Below are 9,619 nucleotides of genomic sequence, written 5' to 3'. Positions count from 1 at the left end.
TGAAAATTTTGTACGCTTCAGATATAAATTTGCTTTATGCAAAACACATTACAGCCAGTACTCACCCTCTAGTTTTGTGTGCTGCTGTGCTTGTCCCCACTGAGCAGGGACCCAAGTACCCAAGGAGTGTTTTCTTTGCTGGGGAGATAAGTCACAATCCAGCATGAACAAGGTCTGTTCAGCAGACTGGATTCTTTTCCAGTGCTTAAGTTTTAAGAGGCCTCTGTGACTGCCAGGGCCATTGAGGAAAATAAACAGTAAGTATTTTAAAATAGGCCTCTGCAGCCTCAAAGTCTCTATCAAACACAGGTGCCCACAGTTCTGGAGATGTTTTATTAGCTATCTCTTTCTGGCTTTCTTAGGCAATATGCTCTGCTTCTTGATGTTTCATGAAGCTGAATGGATTGCTCAGTAGCACAGCATGACTTTTACCTCTCATTTCATTTCTATGTCTTAGCTTTGGCATTGCTAACACCCCCCCCTTGCAGTCCACACCCCCTCAGAAAATGTTCTGACTGAAGCCATAAGGCAGCAATCTCATTCTCAGGCAAATTTCAGCACCTCCTTATGGTTCTTGGAGAACTTCACATTTCTTGCCAGGCCTAAGTATGGATGGGAGTGTGAGAGTAGGTGTGTGGGACTTTTCAGCCAACCCTGCCTGAAGGAAAAGCTGAGTTAGTCAGAGGTGCAGAAGAACCTCGCGTGGTGGGGAGCAGTGAGGGAACAAGTTTGCATGCAGAAGTTGGGTGTACTGTCAAGAACCCAGCAAAGCAGGCTAGGAGATTATTTTTATACTCCTTGTTCAAGACCTGCAAAAATACAAAAGCTCGATCAGTGTACCTGAAGAAAGTTCAGAGTTGCTAGGAATCTGCTTACTTCTGCTTCTAAAAATTCCCATTTCAGCTCTTTTTCACAAAGAACACCAGCGAAATTTGCAGGTTATTTTCTTGGCAGCTTAATTAGGTACCTGCTGATTGGTTTCAGCATTTCTACTGTTCTAGGTAAGCAAGAGAGAGACAAGAAATAAACATTATAAATAATAAATTAAGGACTGAATCAGAGTATCACAGCATAGCTGCCCCACCTTGAACTGTGGGGACGTGCCTCACTATAGAAAGGCCACTATCCTACCCCTGAATTCCTCAACAGGACATTACCTGTCCTACAGCTTTTCTCTAAAGATAAGCTCTTTCAGACTATAGTCTATAGTATTTTGCCTCATATCCTCTCTAGTCACAAGAGAGGGTGCAAGCTGGGCATGGTTTACTTTGACAAGATTTATGATCTACATGCATTGTTGGAAGCACTTAAGCTGTTGACTGTCATTTTAAATTGAGTGCATGTTGAGCCCAGTTTGCATTTATCATTTCTGCTAGGTTCCTTCTCACCTGTCACACTAAATCTGCTACAGAAAAATACTTTTTTGAATGGAAGTCAAGCAGAAATATTAGCAATGATTAATAAATGATCAAAAAAAGGAGCTCCAACAAAGCAAAAACTTGCTAGCAGTTAGCTATCCCTTTCATCCTCATAATATTGGCTTGAAAAATTACAATGGCCAAGAGATGTTGAAGGTGTCAGCTTGCAGAAAGCAAGAAGTAATCATATCTTATGCAAGCCATTTAATTACATACTCACTTACACCTCAACTGGGTCATAAATTCTTTTTACATGTAGGGTACTTTATTCAGTTGGTAAAGAGTAGTTTATTTGCATATTTATCATGTCTGTATTATGGCACCACTATGATTGAAGGGAATCTATAAATCATCAAAATACCTGCTGTAAGAACCAAACATTATAACCCTCTTTTTAAAATAAACTTTTTCTGAGGTGATTTCTCATCACTTCTCTGCATTCCCCCAAAAATATAAAACACAGCTTTAGTATCTTTTGCATCCATTTAACAAAGAAGCAATCTTCTGGGTCCAAACAAATCTTTGCATGACTTCAATTTCTGATACACAGAGCACTTCTTTCCCTAGGTGTATTGTCCCAGTCTTCTCTATTTCCAGCTCTGCAAGTGAAGTTCCCTGCCTTCTTGATATACCTTGCCACCCCTTTCTTTTGCCAGTTTGGTGCCACCTGAAACCTATAACACAATGTTCATTTTAAGGGCTTCTCTCAGAGTGTAATGTTTCAGTTGGAATAACTAACACCTACAGATAAGGCTTGAGTCAGTAGTGTAGTCAATTCTGAATATAGAATAGGCAAAGGAGCTTTGATGTATGTTGGGAAATACTAATCAAGACCTGTGAATCAAGTATTAAATACTACTGTTGCTTTTAAGCATATCAACACAAAGCACTAAATTACAGGTTTACAGGACTCAAGCAACGACTGTGTGACTTAGGAGGAGGTTTGGTTATGCAAGATTAGAAGAAGAAAATGCAGTTGTTGAAGCTAACATATACCACGATCACAACATTTTTAAAAGAAGAAAATTCCCTAACATCTTTTCCGGAGTGGAGCTCAAGTCAAATGTGTGCTGAGTGCTTTACAAATAATCAGAAGCATATACTGATGAAAAGAAAAGCCCATGTTTTGCTTCAGATTTGTTCCTAACTCTTTCTTTTCTGCTGAGTGGAAAGTCACACATGTCCTTAGGGAGAATTCAAATTATCTCTGATGCTGTTGGCTGAGAACAAAAACGAACATTGAGACACCATGTTCCAAAAATCTTGGAAATGCCATGAGGACTTGAAATACATGGTTTGCATTTGTAAATGCTGTCACATGGAATGTACCTTTCAGCTGAACATCATAAAAACAGAACAGCTCACACCACCAAGGACTGGTATTTGAATAGAGAATGCAATTTTACATAAAGTGTCAAAATCTGAAAACACAGAGGATCTAAGAGAGTTCAATTTCCCATGTCTTTTTGCTTTAATAATTTATACAGTCTTAAAAGCTTGAATGACTGACTAACACATTAATTGGGAGGGGGTTTCGAGTGACCAGATACATTAAAAAATCTGGTTTTTTTGTACTTAAATAGATGGAAAACAGGTTTGTTTTTTCCACAATTTCTAGCAATTATCATTCTTAACATCTGTGTTGCTAGAACCTGCAGCTGCTTGCTAAAATTTAATTCCTGGCAGTCACATTGCTAGCATGATTAAGAAATGAGAAAGAAACCCAAATCTATTGCAACCAACTGCAGAGTATTTCAAAGTTCTCACCTTTGAGGGCAAACCAAATTGTAGGCTAAAATGTTTGCAGACAATATAAAAGCTGATTAATGTCAGTAATGGAAGAACAGAAAAGAGAATCAATTTTGTGAAGTTGTTAATGTGAAATCAGTGTCGTGTCTTCTTGCTACCAGAAAAAAACCCACAAACCAATCTAAACCAATGGAGAAATGTTTAAAGGTATATGAGTTGGATTAATAATTATTGAAACATTAAGGAGGGGAGGGAGGGAAGGAACAAAGAAGAGAAGGAAAACTGTATAAAACCAAAATTAATGCACTGATATTTTCTGCTCAGAAATTTGGGGACATCTTTTTATTGTGGTTATGAATAGCAGCTCTCAGTACTCAATCTGAAGTATGAGAGGAGTAAATCTTGGAGGAAAAAACAAACTGTTTGGACAGGACTGTTCTGAAAGAATTCAAATGTGACATTGCTGAAACAGTAACTGTGATGTGGCACTGGTGCCAAAGGATGGAAGGTGGCAAACATATCAGATTTTAAAATTAACTTCTGGAGGTATCCTATGACTGAGAGGATATTTTGTGCTTTGAAGTAGGGAAAAAAAAACAATTTAAGTAAAAAATAATTTAATATGTGTACATGGAGAAATATCATAGAATCATAGAATCATAGAATCATAGAATCATAGAACTGGCTGGGTTGGAAGGGACCTCAGAGATCATCAAGTCCAACCCTTGATCCACTACGGCTGCAGTTACTAGACCATGGCACTGAGTGCCACATCCAGTCTCTTTTTAAATATCTCCAGGGATGGAGAATCCACTACTTCCCTGGGCAGCTCATTCCAATGTCTGATCACCCTCTCCATAAAGAAATTCTTTCTAATGTCCAACCTAAACCTCCCCTGGCACAACTTAAGACCGTGCCCTCTTGTCTTGCTGAGAGTTGCCTGGGAAAAGAGACCAACCCCTCCCTGGCTACACCCTCCTTTCAGGGAGTTGTAGAGAGTGATAAGACTGAGACTCCTCTTCTCCAGCCTGAACACCCCCAGCTCCCTCAGCCTCTCCTCATAGGATCTGTGCTCGAGTCCCTTCACCAGCCTGGTTGCCCTCCTTTGGACCTGCTCCAGGACCTCTATATCCTTCCTAAACTGAGGGGCCCAGAACTGGACACAGGACTCAAGCTGTGGCCTCACCAGCGCTGAGTACAGGGGCAGAATCACTTCCTTGGACCTGCTGGCCACGCTGTTCCTGATACAGGCCAGGATGCCATTGGCCTTCTTGGCCACCTGGGCACACTGCTGGCTCATGTTCAGCTTCCTGTCAATCCAGACTCCCAGGTCCCTCTCTGTCTGGCTGCTCTCAGCCACTCTGTGCCCAGCCTGGAGCTCCCCATGGGGTTGTTGTGGCCAAAGTGCAGGACCCGGCACTTGGCCTTGTTGAACCTCATCCCATTGGAATCAGCTCAACTCTCCAGTCTGTCCAGGTCCCTCTGCAGAGATCTCCTGCCTTCCAGCTGATCCACACTCCCCTCAGCTCAGTGTCATCTGCAGATTTGCTGATGATGGACTCAATCCCCTCATCTAAATCATCAGTAAAGATATTAAACAGAACTGGGCCCAACACTGATCCCTGGGGGACACCACTAGTGACCGGCTGCCAACTGGATGCAGCCCCGTTCAGCACCACTCTCTGGGCCTGGCCCTCCAGCCAGTTCCTAACGCATCACAGAGTGTCCCTGTCCAAGCTGTGGGCTGACAGCTTTTTCAGGAGAATGCTGTGGGAGACGGTGTCAAAGGCCTTGCTGAAGTCCAGGTAGACTCCATCCACAATATTCCCCTCATCCACCAGGCGGGTCACCCGATCATAAAAGGAGATCAGGTTTGGCAGACAGGACCTGCCCTTCCTAAACCCGGATGATATACTTTAGAGGAGTGTAAAGTATTTGGAACAGGGACTAATTTTTTTAATCTGTTAAAGTTTTGTCTAGGAGCCAATAAAATTATAAATAAGGCTATTCAGGGAGTATGCAAGTTCATATAGTTTCGGTTTCCAAAAGTGTCCTTACCCCAGTTATCTTCAAGAAGCTAGAAGTGTATGAGAAATGAAGAGTTTCTCAAAGGTTTTCCCTCTGATGGGAAGACAGAATATAAAGGGTAGACACATACAGAGCAAATAGTTATCATTGTGGGCAGGTGTCAGTAAACTGACCATGAGACTCAGTCCAGAACCAGCACTTTTAAAGATACCCCTTGACAACCAGTAAAAGGGAATGAAATATTGTCACACCAAAGATTACTGATAGAAGATAATAATACCAACAACAACAACAATAATAATAATAAATATAACTGTCTGTAAGATTTTTTTTATAATCTTATAATTCTGGTTGACTGGCAGATAAATTCATTGCTAAAAGATGGAGTAGGTGGTGAAAAAAACCCTAAATACATATATGTAATTATTGATTGCAAAACTTCTTTTACCACATTGGAGGAAGATCTCGGAGTTTTATAGACTGTTCTCTGAAAATGTCAGCTTAGTGATGATCAAAACTGAAAAAACAAAATTAGGAATTATTAAGCAAGGACTGGAGAATGACAAAAAGATATTCATTGTATCTCCCTGTTTCAGACAACTCATGACAACCTTATAATCAATCAAAACACCTGAATGTTAAGCACATACTGCAGCTGGGAGGATGAGAAGGAAGGCTAACCAGAAATGTACACAGAATGGATGAGGGTCCTTCAATTTGCAAAAGAACTTTCAAATGAAGAATATTTCTCTATTTCTCAAGATACGTGTGCCAAGAGGAACGAAATGAAATCAGCAGGCTAAAAACTTCAAAAGAATTGGAAAAAGACCATTTTCACATCATTAATCCTACAATTATATCAACTCGGTTCCTTTACAAAAAAATAACCCAGTAATGTCCCAAACAGCCGATGTGGACCTGAGCTTCTTTCAGTTTTCAAGATACCTTTCTACTAATTAGTTGTCAGTTTTGAACAAGAGAAATTGTCTTTTAGCACTACTCTGCATGACCAAGGTCTTGAAGTCTTCCCACCAGGTATTCCAAGATATCACAGAAGCACAAATTAAATTATTGTGTAAAATATATTATTAAAATATTGCTTCATCCTACAGATAATAGAAATAAGCATCTCAGAGGAGCTAAGAAATAAAAATAAAAATATCCATTTGGCTTGCAAATACATTTGTTTAAGAAAATAAGACACTCGTGAAATAGACTAAGGCAAAGCTAGTGTCAGATAACCTGTAATACACTCCAGAGAGGATGATCAAAGGAAATTATGGACACTGTTTCAGATACACCTTGGTGTGCGTTAGCCAAATCAAATGTCTAAAACTTGCTTATGTCAACTATTTTACAACTAAAGACACTGAAGCATTTAGCTTTATAACCACAAGAACAAAACTTTGAAAATATGAAAACTGTATCACATTTCATCTGTCCCTTTCCCTGCTATGTTTTGCTCTTTCAGTCTTTAACATTGAAAAGCCAGCAGAAGACTATCTTTATCACAGATCACTAATAGTGACCCAGAATTTGATGTGTGGGTTGAAAATGGAATTTGTTTTATCACCAGGTTGAATTGTAATGTCTCTCCCTGAGTCTGCTATCCTGTCTGATTTCTGCTGGTAGTTATGAGCCATTCCTCTGCTTTTAAAATGCCAGTCCATGCAGGAAACATTTCAATCTTCCCAGCCAGAAAATGTCACTCCAAGCTGGATTTCTTTGTGAAACTATATAAACAAAAGGCCTCCATAGCTGGTGAAATTGAAAATTCTGTGAAGCTAAACATGTCTCAGAAGCACATTTCCTGCCTTCTGGCACTGATCCTAAGGAGCACAAGTACTCTGTGCATATCTTCTAGGAGTGTATGCTAAAATTAGTCTAGTAATAGTAGCAGGGAGAGGTGTGCTGCTGATAAGGTTAATTTGTTTTGAACACTGTATTTCATTAAGATGTAAATATGTCAAGCAAAGAAATAGAAATAATCGTCTCTAAAGAAAAGGAACATTTCACTCCATCACAGTCTGTGTGGAGCATCAATGCTGCCATTTCTATAGGAATAAAGTCCCCTTTGAGCAAGCAAAACTCAGCCACAGCTAAGAGGAAAGCAGTACTCCATATTAAAACACAAAAAAAATTTAAAAATGGTTGGATGTTTCCTTTACAATTACATTTCCACAAACATACAAGAAGAATAAGCCTCCCCTTGAAACTATATGGTGCAATGAGTTAACATAAGTAGCTGATTTGCTTAATGATCATTGTGATTTTAGCAATCAGTGCTCCTTGCTTTGAATCTTAGCAGGAGCCCCCAGATGGAGCACTAGGGAGGTGCATTTGGGCTTTCAGAGGATTAACAGTTTGCTCTCAAGCCTATGGTGTGGTAAAAGTCAGTGAGAAAAGGTCTGAACTTACTGCCCTGTTTAGAAAATAATCTTGGGTTATAAATGGCCTGAAATTACAAATTTCAAAGTCAGATATAAAATGAGAAAAACTACTGTGAACTTAACTAGACTGTTATTTCAGCCACCAAAGGGAAAAAGGTAGTTGTGAAATACAGGGGGTAAGGCTTAGGGAGCAGAGTAAGAGCAAGGAAAGGTGAGAGGGTCATCTCCTATGGATAGGAGTGTGAGGTAGGTTATTTATCACCAGTGATAAATGGAGGGGCTGTCAAGAACAGAGAGGAAGATTACAATGTGCCTTAGGACTAAGGCTGAGGCATTCCCCAGTCTGAGTTTCTTAGTATTTTGTATAATTGAAGATTTGCTATTCTTGTTTTTTGGATGTGTTTTCTAGCTTGCCCTGGAGGAGAAGGAGGAGGAACAACTGTTTCATAAAAGTTTGGTAATTTTCCATTTTGTATGTTTTACTGGGGGATGTCATAGATTTCCCCCTACTTCTGAGGAGAGAATTCTGTAGTTTTCCAGAGTTCATTATATTATGGTGTGTATGTGTTAGACCCCTCTGTAGTATTTTGGTAGTTCTTTTACAGGCAGTACTGTAAGGGAGGGCACTGCCAGTACTTGTCACCTATTTCACATGTCCCTGTCTTTTCCTCCTTAGACAACTTCCTTGCAAAGAGAAGATAGGGGAATACAACAGGATACACAGGAATTTTTTTTAAAAAAGACTGAGATAAGTTTTAATAAAAATAAGTTGAGCAGTGAAACTCATCTCTCTGCTACTGCTGTAGTCCATATAGATAAGTAATTTGCATGAGGAATAAACAATCTTGATTGTACACACACAAACACAGGTTTTGCACTACCTGTTACTGCTCAAGAATGGACTCTTGGGACTAAAGTAGTTCTATGAAAACATCAACTCAATGCTCATCAGCACTAAGCAGTGCAAAAGAGATGTGAGAATTGGAAAGAAAGGAGAAAAAACAATCTGAAAACTGTATAAAGCCAAAAGCATCTTGAATAGACTGTGCAGTTCTGGTCTATCCATCACAGAATGTGTACAATATGATTGTCAATGAAAGCAAGAAGGACATGAATAATATAGAAACAGTGAAATATTCAACAATTCCTCTTCAGCGTGGAAAGAGATAATGAAGGATAATAAAATAGTTAGGATTGACACAGAGGTAGGCAATAGGGAATATATAGTTATTATCTTCACAACCAGAACTAAAGTGTGTATAATATAATATTTGACATGTTCAAAAGGAACAAGATGACATCTTTCTGATATTTATTAATAGTGTATTGTTATGTGTACTGCTAATTAAAATGGTCTAATTAGCTTTTGAAGAATTAGTGGAAGGAAAATGTCTTAAAGAATGCCACATGATGTATGAAGCTCAGGAATTGCTTGTTCTTTGGACTGCTAGAAATCAAAAGACTGTCCTTGTGTGCTGAACTAAATTAGACTTCTGTCCCTTCAGAAAATCCATTTTTCTGTCAAGTTCTCCCTTATTCAGTCAGGATGCCCACTGAATTATGTCAGGGACCTCAACAAGTGCACTCCATTTCTCTGAACAGTCACACAACAATCTGATAATTGCACCTATTAGGTATTTCCCTGGCAAAGACATCATGAATATCTGTTAGGGGATATTACAGGGATTGCTTTGAAGATAAAAGATTATTGGGGTACTCAATCATAGTTACTCACATCATTGATCTCCTCATCAGCTACTACGATTATCTGTTTACATAAGAATCTAAATGTGAAGTAAGAAATTTTGATTTTTACTAACTTTCTGCCCTTTTCTATAGCAGGAAGGTTTTTACAGGGAAAATAAATGTTTCTGGCTCTCATAAATTTAAAGTGAGTCTTGGAAAAATAAATATTTTATGTGCAGTCCCTGGTCTGTAGTCACATGTTTTCTTAGGAATCTGGTTTTATTTAATAAAAAATAAGTTTCTTGAAGCTTGAAAAAATGTGCCAGATAATAAATAAAAAGAATCTAG

The sequence above is a fragment of the Calypte anna genome, chromosome 3 (assembly GCF_003957555.1).
Source record: "Calypte anna isolate BGI_N300 chromosome 3, bCalAnn1_v1.p, whole genome shotgun sequence".
NCBI lineage: Eukaryota > Metazoa > Chordata > Aves > Apodiformes > Trochilidae > Calypte > Calypte anna.
Note: the sequence above shows the minus strand (reverse complement) of the source record.